This window comes from Lissotriton vulgaris, chromosome 4_1 (assembly GCF_964263255.1).
Source record: "Lissotriton vulgaris chromosome 4_1, aLisVul1.2, whole genome shotgun sequence".
Classification (NCBI taxonomy): domain Eukaryota; kingdom Metazoa; phylum Chordata; class Amphibia; order Caudata; family Salamandridae; genus Lissotriton; species Lissotriton vulgaris.
The window spans coordinates 540,844,381-540,854,057 of record NC_141691.1 but is presented as its reverse complement, the minus strand read 5'-3'; the positions used below and the strand labels follow the sequence as shown (position 1 = coordinate 540,854,057).

The 9,677-nt window shown below is 43.3% G+C and overlaps 1 non-coding gene across 1 annotated transcript; it reads right to left on the bottom strand.

Annotated features, from left to right (window-relative positions):
- Positions 1 to 1,394: 1,394 nt before the first annotated feature.
- On the bottom strand, positions 1,395 to 1,578 carry LOC147722211 (U2 spliceosomal RNA). Its single transcript, XR_015295437.1, has one exon. It is a non-coding gene; the product is annotated as a U2 spliceosomal RNA (small nuclear RNA).
- Positions 1,579 to 9,677: the final 8,099 nt, after the last annotated feature.

Sequence of the window (9,677 nt, the reverse complement as noted above, 5' to 3'; positions counted from 1 at the left end):
GATACTAAGCTATTAAAAAGCAATCAAAGGTTCAATTAGACATGTTTTAACCATGCATTGCTACAACATTTCTAAATCTGGAATGAAACCCATGATACACCATACTGTAGTCAATGTGTGCATATCAATTGCCATATAACTATTTATTTCAGGGCCGCTCAGACACTGAGGCATCTTGTCTTGTTGCTGACACCAGTGCTTTTGCTTTATTAGCTCCTACCTCTTTCCCTTTCCTCTTTTCCATTTAAGGAAATATATATACCTGTTATGCCAGTGGAAGGGTTATATGTTATGATGCAGTGTATAAGAAAACTTGATTTGTATTATCATCTTATTGATATGTTTCAATATTTTTAGTATTAGTGATTTGAATATAATTCATTTTTTGTTCAGTTTCAAACATTAAACATTTCCGAAAATCAAATAATTTTTTTCGGATTATCACTTTTTGAATGATGTAAGGAATAAAGTACCCCATGTTGTACAATTTAAGAATATTGTAAGTCACCAAGGAGTTCCGAGGTGAATTGCAATATCCTAGGGGGTACTTTATATAATACATGGTCACATCATCATCTTTCCCACAAACTACTTAAAACCTTTTGTGCGTAGCTCTTTCATATGAAAAATCGAGCTTGTTAGCAAACATGATGAATATAAATAAAACCTCTAGTGCAAAATTAAACACATCAAAAATCTGCTAGATATTGTTGCAAACAGATATTAGAAACAGTTCAGTTCAGGTCAGTTTAAAAAATAAACTGCAGAAGCTCAGAATGTGTAGAAACATGCAGAAAGATTCTAGCTTTTCTTTATCTAAGGTGTGCAAAAAATGAGCATTTTACTGGTCATTTTAATCTATTAAAATAGAGCAGAAGAAAGAAAAGCAACATTACTTTTTAGTTGCTTTAAACAGCTGCCCCATCACCTGATTTGCCTTTCACCTCGGCTGCTGGCTCTAGCAGCAGTAATTGTGACATTGAATCTCAACTGTAATGTATAATAATCGGTGACTGAGTGCGTTACTACTCCCTGTCTGGCTCCTTCTCACTTGCTGAAAACTGTGACTGCAAGTAACTGCTCTCACTCTCTCTTTCCTCTACTTTCCTTCATTCGTTCCCCTGCAAATTGGATTAAAAAAGAAAGAAACACTTTTGCTGGAAATGCCATCTTTTTCTGAAATTTTTCTCTTCCAAAGTGCAGCCTCAAAACGGAGAAAAGAAAAAAAGGTTCAAAATATAAAACAATAAAATAATAATTAAATAAAGCAAGACAGAGTGGTCACAAAGTGGCCAGATTGGTTTTATTCATGCAGATTAGTGCCACTTTACGGAGTTTGCCAGTGAAGTGCTACTTCCATTTTCTCATCTTTCTTCGAACAGCATCCCTGGGAGGAGAAGTGAACCATTCCTGGAGGTACTGCAATACCAGGTTGATGTTTGGCGTGGGCAGAGCAAGCTCCTATTCCATCTCCCTGTTCCAAAAATCAATTTAATATTTGGGCCCAAGATAGAGGACGTATCAGATAATAAACTGATTAGTACAGATTGTGTTTTTCTTCTTTTGTCAGGAATTTGTGTCTGGTTCAGACTCATACAATTGTCACCTTCCACAAAGATCCATTTGTTCATAAGTTGTAGGTAACAAGGGGGCGTGGCTTAAGAACATGGCTGCGTAGACGCTTTTCTTCTGAGCTGCTTGCTGCGGCCTGCATTATATCATCACCCTAACTGATACTGACCTTGACAACCAGCAGATCTCAGTCCGAAGTGGCACTGATCCGTGCCAGAGCTGTACAGGACGCGGGGAGAGTGAAGGGAGCGATGTCGTAATGGGGAAGATGAGGCACCTGGAGACATGAAGCGCTATTTTGAGCCAGGGACGACGGCTGGGACGGGAGCGCCTGAGAGGCCCGAGGCTCGACTGGGCGACCTGGGTCTAGCGAAATTCATGCCAGCTACCCCAGGACTAAAGTAAGCACTCCTGGTAACCTATGAAAACTTGGAGAAACAGAGGAATCAATCCGGAGCCACAGCTGACCTTGGGCGCAACTGAGGGAGACAGAGATAAGCAGCAGCTGCACACTGGTAAAGGAGGGGAAGTGCGGAAGAGCGCCAGGGGTTCTACAGGCCTGGATACAATCGGAAACTTGTTCCTTGGTACCAGCAGTGAACGCACAAGTCCACATTCGCTGCACCTTCCCTGGGCCGTGGGGGAGAATACTAGGCAGCAGCAGCAGTCAGCAACAGCGGGGGCTTGCTAGGAAGCAGCTATGCTGTGGTTGAGAATCACGAGAATGCCATATTCGGAATAAATGCACGAGACTACTGCAGTATTTGTACTAAAGGAACTGCCAGTGCTTGGCCAGTAAACTTGGAGGGACTGTTCGGAGCCGGCAGGGGCAACGGTGGGGCCTTGAACTGTGTGCATGGACACGTAAAGATAGGATACCTCTCAGCGTGACCGATACCTCACAGTCGAGGTTGCTCAGACGGTCGCCTTCTTCGCACATCGAGTAGGAAGCCATCAGTCCGGAGGGGCTGCTCAGATTTTTGAGAGTACTCAGGACAATTGCAGGAGATATAACGCACTCTCGTCCACCAAAAAAGACGTGCATACGTTACAATCCGAGGTCAAATCCCTCTGCGCCACAGTGGTTGACCTAAAAAGGCAGGTGATAAAACTGGACAAGAAGGCAGAGGACTCAGAGGGGAGATTGCGCAGGAATAATTTACGTTTTTTGGGATTCCCTGAAGAAGCAAAAGGCCCCTACACACAGCTATTTTGGGAGGATTGGCTCACAATGGTGATCGCTACCAAGACTTCTCGAAAAATGTTAATATTGAGCGTGAACACAGGGCACTTGTTCCGATCCCAGACCTGGGGCTCCACCGAGGGCCATTATTGCCAAACTGTTTGATTATAGACACAGGGACTTCCTTCTGCAGATGTCGCGAAACTTAGGCCAGTTCCTTTATATCCCAATTAAAAGCAGAGAGTAAAAGATCAAAGAAAACCGTTTGTAGCAGTCATGCGAAGGTTGCGTGAGTTGAATCTGAAATACAGCCTCATGTTTTCCGCAAAACTGCGGGTTGAAAACAAAGGACGCACTCTTTTCTTCTATTCAGCAGGGGATGCTACTGAATGGCTGGATGCAAGGGGACCAAGAGGACAACGGTTGGTATTATCTACAGAGTCCTCTGGAAGTCATACTGTGCCAGATACAATGTATGACAGTCAACGGTCACAAAAACAACACCAGATGGACTCACAGAGGGGCCCTGGTCTTATCAAAAATGTGTCAATATGGCACATTGCACACATCAGACACTGAGACTGTGCCGGAATCTATTGTGGAGACCCAAGATCCAGAAACAGACATCGGAGAGCATGGGAGTGAATGTGAATGATGGCACCCAGTCTTCAGCGGAACGGAAGTACAGATAAGTGCTACTGCTGGCGAATCAGCACTATTGTGGTACTAGCTATGCATGGACTGAGATGTTTCGGAGGGCTATAAGAGACTCCTTTATAAGGACTTTTTTCACTTTTTAAATAATGTAGCGGGAGTGGGCAGCTGTGGGGCAGCGACGCCCTCCACCAGAGTTTGGCCCCATGAAGGTCACTTGAGAGCAATCTCGCACCTTTGTTGGATCAGATCTCTTTCACAGCACTCAATCTTATAAAATTTCCCTGGGCTGGATTCTGGCCCGGGCTAGTGCCTGAGCTGCGGCTCTGTATTTTAAGGTCTACAAGACAAGTTGAAGGGTGGGGGATGGGAGGTTTGGGCCGGTATGTGTCGAATTTTGCACTGGATTCATTGCTAGCAACGGAACTCGCGCGACTGCCCAAGGGGAGGTGAGGGAAACGGGACAGTTCAGGTTACATTGTTTTCATGGTTAAGGGGGGTTGTACACAGTCATGGGGGAAATTAGTTACTGGGCAACATACATCAAGGTGGGAGAAATGGGCTGAACAGGACAGAGTTATCCTGACACACTTCATTACACGAACAGACAATAATGACGGCACAAACTTTGAAACTACTTAGTTAGAACATCAGGGGAATGGCAGGTCTGGAGAAAAGACAGAGAGTTTATGCTTTTCTGAAACTGTATGAAGTTGGGATTGCAGGGTTACAGGAAACACATGTATGAGGGCACAATTGCGAGTATACGCAGAAAATGGAGAGGGCAGTGGTATGCTACTTCCTTTTCAGGATTTGAAATAGGGGCTATTAGTTGGATAGCCCCCGGTGTCCCATTCCTGCATATGAGTCAAGTATTAGACCCCGAAGGGAGGTATGGTATTGTACATGGAAAATGGGAGGGAAAGGAGTTGTTTATTGTCAATGTATATGCCCCAAACATAGATTGTCCTGACTTTTTCCCGACTATCCTCAAAGCAGCGCTACCATACAGAGGGTCCGAGGTTGACCTCTTAGGAGATTTTAATTGTGTCTTTGACACAAATCTAAATAGAGACCCCCCCAAGGGTTCAGACTAAACCACGCATGTTGCGATCACTAGACCAACTGATGCAGAGTTTGCAACTTTGGGACGAATGGAGGGCTAGGAATCCAACAGCGAAATCGTTTTCCTGTTAAACCATTGTCGGCAGACCAGAGAGTGTTTCATACCTCCCCCACTACATTTCAGACAATGCACCACTATTGCTTGTCCTGTGGAGCGGACCTGGCCGTCCTGCCATCCCGCTTTGGAGACTCAGGGTGGAAGCACTAACGGATTCACCCTATGCTGCAGTGGTATCAGAGACTCTGCAAAATTATTTCTGAGAGGACTGGGGGTCTGCTTCTACTAGATCAATCAAATGAGAGGCCATGAAGGTGTTTATAAGAGGGGTGTGTATGAAGACCTCCTACGGGGTGAAACAACAGTTAGATAGGGACATCTCAAAACTTGAATGCTAATTGAAGGGGGTGGAGGGCACTTTACATGAGGACAAGCACACTTGGCTCAGTGGACTAGGGTGCTTGGGGAGCTGCTGGACGCCTTTGTCAGTTGGAAAAATTCACATATACATCGTATAGGAAGCGGCTTCATATGCAGGGAGACAGGTCGGGGATGCTACTCGTAAGGCTACTAAAAACAGAAAAGGAACATATGCCCATATTACAACTACAGACTATCGACGGGGGCCTATTGCAAACACAAGGGGCGATTCTGAGGGAATTTGCATCATATTTGAAATCCACGTGCAAGGGTGCCCGGCGAACTACCTCTAGGGGGCTACAGGAGTTTTTGGATTGTATGGCGCTCCCCGCGCTGGATGATGCAGAGGCAGATGCCCTTGGTGCTCCGATCTCCAGGAAGGAAATCCTGGCATCTATACGGAGATTGAAGTCGGATAAGTGCCCGGGGGAGATGGGCTCCCAGTGGAGTTTTACCAGAAATATGCGTTTTTGCTGGTGAATCGCCTGTTGGAAGTGTTCAATGAGGCCCTGGATAGTAAAACGCTGCCGAACACAATGTAGATTGTATCCTTGCCCCTTAAACCGGAAAGGGACCCTCTCTTGGAAAGCTCCTATAGGCCAATTTCTCTCCTTAATGTAGACGCCAAAATCTTGAATGGGATACTGGCGGCCCAGCTGCTACCGTACATGTCCCACCTGATCCATCCAGATCAGGCGGGGCTTATCGCTAAGCGGAATGCCACTCATAATTTACGACGCTTAGCACACATCTGGCATGCATCGAGTCTGGAGTCAGAAAATTGGGCACTGGGCCTACTAGATATCCAACAGGCCTTTGACTCCATAGAGTGGGACTACACGTGGGCAGTGTTGGATGGAATGGCGCTGGGACAATCATTTATAAAATGGATGCAATCATATAAAGTAGACCAACCACAAGGGTTCACATGCGGGGGCAAGTCTTAGAAAGTTTTAGTTTGAAAAAAGGCACTCAACAGGGGAGCCCCTTGCCCCCGCTACTGTTTGCCATCGCAATTGAGCCACTGGCCATTACGTTACGAACCAAAATGGAGGGATGGGGATCAGACTAAGGGAAATACTCCACGTGATCTCTATGTATACCGACAACACATTGGTATATCTGCGTCGGCCGCAGGAACCAGTTCCGGTGGATGTATGACGTTACAACGCATACTTTTACCACGCATACCATTACAACGCGGTATTTACAACGCATACCGTTACAACGCATAGCGCTTAGAGGTGCTGGATAGTGGTAAGTATAATGTTATATTCCAACTCCAGTCCCCGTGGACACTAGGGAAGGTGTTGGATATAAAATTATACTTATTCCCTATCCTAGAGCGCCCCCCAGTGCAATGCGTTGTAATGGTATGCGTGGTAATGCCTGCGTTGTAGTGGTAGTGCGTGGTAAAAACTTCGTTGTAAACATTGTATACCAGTTCCGGTGCTTACTGTGGAACTGAAAGGGTTTGGTATGTGGTCTAGCCTACACCTCAATCTAGGGAAATCAAAGTTGTTCCGCACTGGGGGCTTAGTGGGGAAGTCTGAGAATGAGCTGCCCGTTGTTGGGATGAGATGGGTTCCTGAGGGGGCACGATATCTGGGGATCGAGCTGACCCATACAAGGATGACATATTTAGCTGAAAATATAGGGAAGAGAGTTGATGGTATCAGAAGATCTGTTGCTTTTTGGAAGGCACTCCCATTATCATTGATGCGGAAGGTGGCATTGATTAAAATGGTTGTCCTGCCGAGATGTTTGTACACACTACAGAATTCCCTGTATTTGGTTCCGCAAAAGTTTTCTCACAGCTTGACAGCTTGATTTAGAGTTACTGTGGCGGCCCAAATGGTAGAGGATAAAGTTGAGCACTCTGCAGCGACAATGGAGGCTAGGGGGGAGGGGGGGTGGAGGTTCCATGGCTATATTACTATTACATGGCCGGTGCATTGATTTGATGAACACGACAATCAGGAGAAGAGTTTGTTGGCGGGCACATACCTGGGAATTCCGCTGCCAGAGCTTTTCTTGTTGGGATCCAAGGTGCTGGAGTCCTTTCCCTAAGTCATACTCCACGATGCATCGGTCTGGGGAATGGTGGTATGGAAAATAATCAAGAGAATGCCGTACGCCCTGGCACTCTGCTGTGGGCGGTCGTACCCTTTAAGCAGGTAGGGCAAATCATGACTGTTAACAAATGGAAGGAGGGGTGTTGACTTGTGATGGGAGAATTATATATTGCGCAGCGGTTCATTCCGAGAGAGGAAGCATTCAACACCTTCCAATTGGATGGGGGACAGTTCCTGCAATACGCCAAGATTTCGGCAGTGGCTATGGCCGGCATTCCCACAGAAACCGCAAGTCACAATAGTACTGCAGATGGTGACCACTTTGGCAGGGGGAAGAAGGTTGGTTTCTCACTTGTACAGGTCACTAAGGGAGGATACACCCGGTGCTCCCCTTCAGAATACATACGAAATTGCACGATGCAATAGGGGAGCCTCTTACGAAAACACAATGGCAGGAAGTACATGAGGGGGTCAAGCAGATAAGTTCTAATGCACACTTCAAATTAACTCAATATAATGTGGTACACAAGTCATACCTCACTCCCTGAGTATTACATAAAATATACCCATACCGAGCAGACACATGCTCTAGATGCAGATGCTCAGATGCAAATTTTATCCATATACTATGGGACTGTCCTGGACTGGCGCGCTATTGGGGGGCTGTTTACAGATACTCTGCAGGCTGCCACGGGAAGGACTATACCAGCCACTATTAAAGGGGTAGAGATGGGGTTATGATCTACGCCAAAAGCTAAGAAACTCACTAGGAGCTTTATATAACTGGGCCTCGTCTTAGAAGAAAGACCAATCGCAATCCACTGGCTAAGTCCAGAACCACCCACGTCCAAGAAATGGATTAGTGATATGGTAGAATGGGCCACTGTGGAAGTAGTACGGATGAAGAAGGGCAGGAGGGACAGAAAAAAAAAGTTAAAGGTAACAAGAAACCGTTGGTGTACGTGCGCTTAATAAGTGCTTTTAACATAACATAACATAACATAACATAACATCATAACATAACAACAAACTTTACAAGTGCACAAGCTATCCCTTTGACCTTTTACCTTGCTTGAAATTGATTACATAATCATGCAGCCCGGTGTGGTGCACATTGAGATGGCCTCAGTAGTCACCACAACCTGCACTTTAAGTACAGAATGTGTGTAAATCTCGAAATGCAGCTTTAGGAAAGGTTATTTGAGGACTTGAAGAAGTTTAATAAACTAAAGAGAATGTGTTTGCACAGCGCTGTTCAAAAGAAAGGAAGGGGCGAAGGAAGGAATAGAATAAAGAAGGCAGCAACAAAAGCAGGCGCGAAGGGGAGTACTGGAGTGAGCAAACAAATAGGTAATGGATGAAAGAAGGAGAAAACAAGAAAAGAAAGTGAAAGGAAGAAATTAAAGAATAGTGCGAGAAAAGAAGTGAACGATGTGTAATGGAGGAATACAAAGAAGAAAGGAAAGGAGGAAAAACAGCAGAAGGAAGGGTTGAGGATAAGCATGGAAGAAATTAAAGAAGTTGTGAAGGAAGGAGCAGGGGGAAAAAGTAAGGAAGAAATGGAAGAAAAAATGCACCAAGGGAGGAAGGATGGGGAATGAATGAGGATGCATGGAAGCAAGATTGGAAAGATTAAAGGAGTGGATATAAAGATATGTAAAAGAAGGAAAAACATAAAAGGGAAAGGGAGGAAGAACGAGAAGTCTGAAGGCAAGGATAGATTCAAAGGTAGACAAAGAATGTGAAAAGTAGTGGGGAAAGCAGAGATTGGGAGTGCAAGATTGGAGTGAAACATGATGAGTATGAAAAGTGGAAGGAGGAGAAAGGCAAGGGAAGAAGAGCAGACAGTGGGAGCGCGTGAAAGAAGAGTGGAAGATAGAAAGGTGAAAAATAAAAAGCAGTTAATGAGGGGAGGGGTGTACAGACAAAATATCGACTCCAAAATATCGACTGGACATAATATCGAGTTTTAAATATAGACTGGACATAATATCGACTGGACATAATATCGACTACAAAAATATTGTTTTTCAGGTAAGTGAAGTAATATCGACTGTATAAAATATAGATAGCAAAAATATCGAATTTTTAATAATATATAATATTTTATAGTGTATTTTTATGTAATAATATGTGTGAATAGTGTGTATTAATGTTATTAAATATTTTATTAAATGAATTTTGTTTTTATAATAATTGCGTAATGTAATTCTGTAGCGGGTTGTGGGTTTATAGGGGAATAGGGTGGGAAGTAATTTAATAATAATTAATTAATTAATATATGTTTGTTAATATTTTTAATTAATAATTAATTGATAATTAATTAATATTAATTAGTTAATTAATTAATATAATTTTGAACATATTTTGTATTAGTAATTAATTGTTAATTAATTATTTGTAATTAGTTAATTACATTAATTAGAGTAAATTTTTAATATATTTAATTTTGTGTTATTTTTAAGTAATTAATATGGAAAAAATAATATTAATTATTAAAATAATTACAGCTAATGTTCTAATATATTTACTTTATTGTTATTGTTAATTAATAATTAATTGGTAATTAAATAATATTGATACATTTTGGGTAAAGGAGCATTTTTAGGGTTCAGGGCCAGTTTTCAGTTTTAGGGTAAAGGGGTATTTT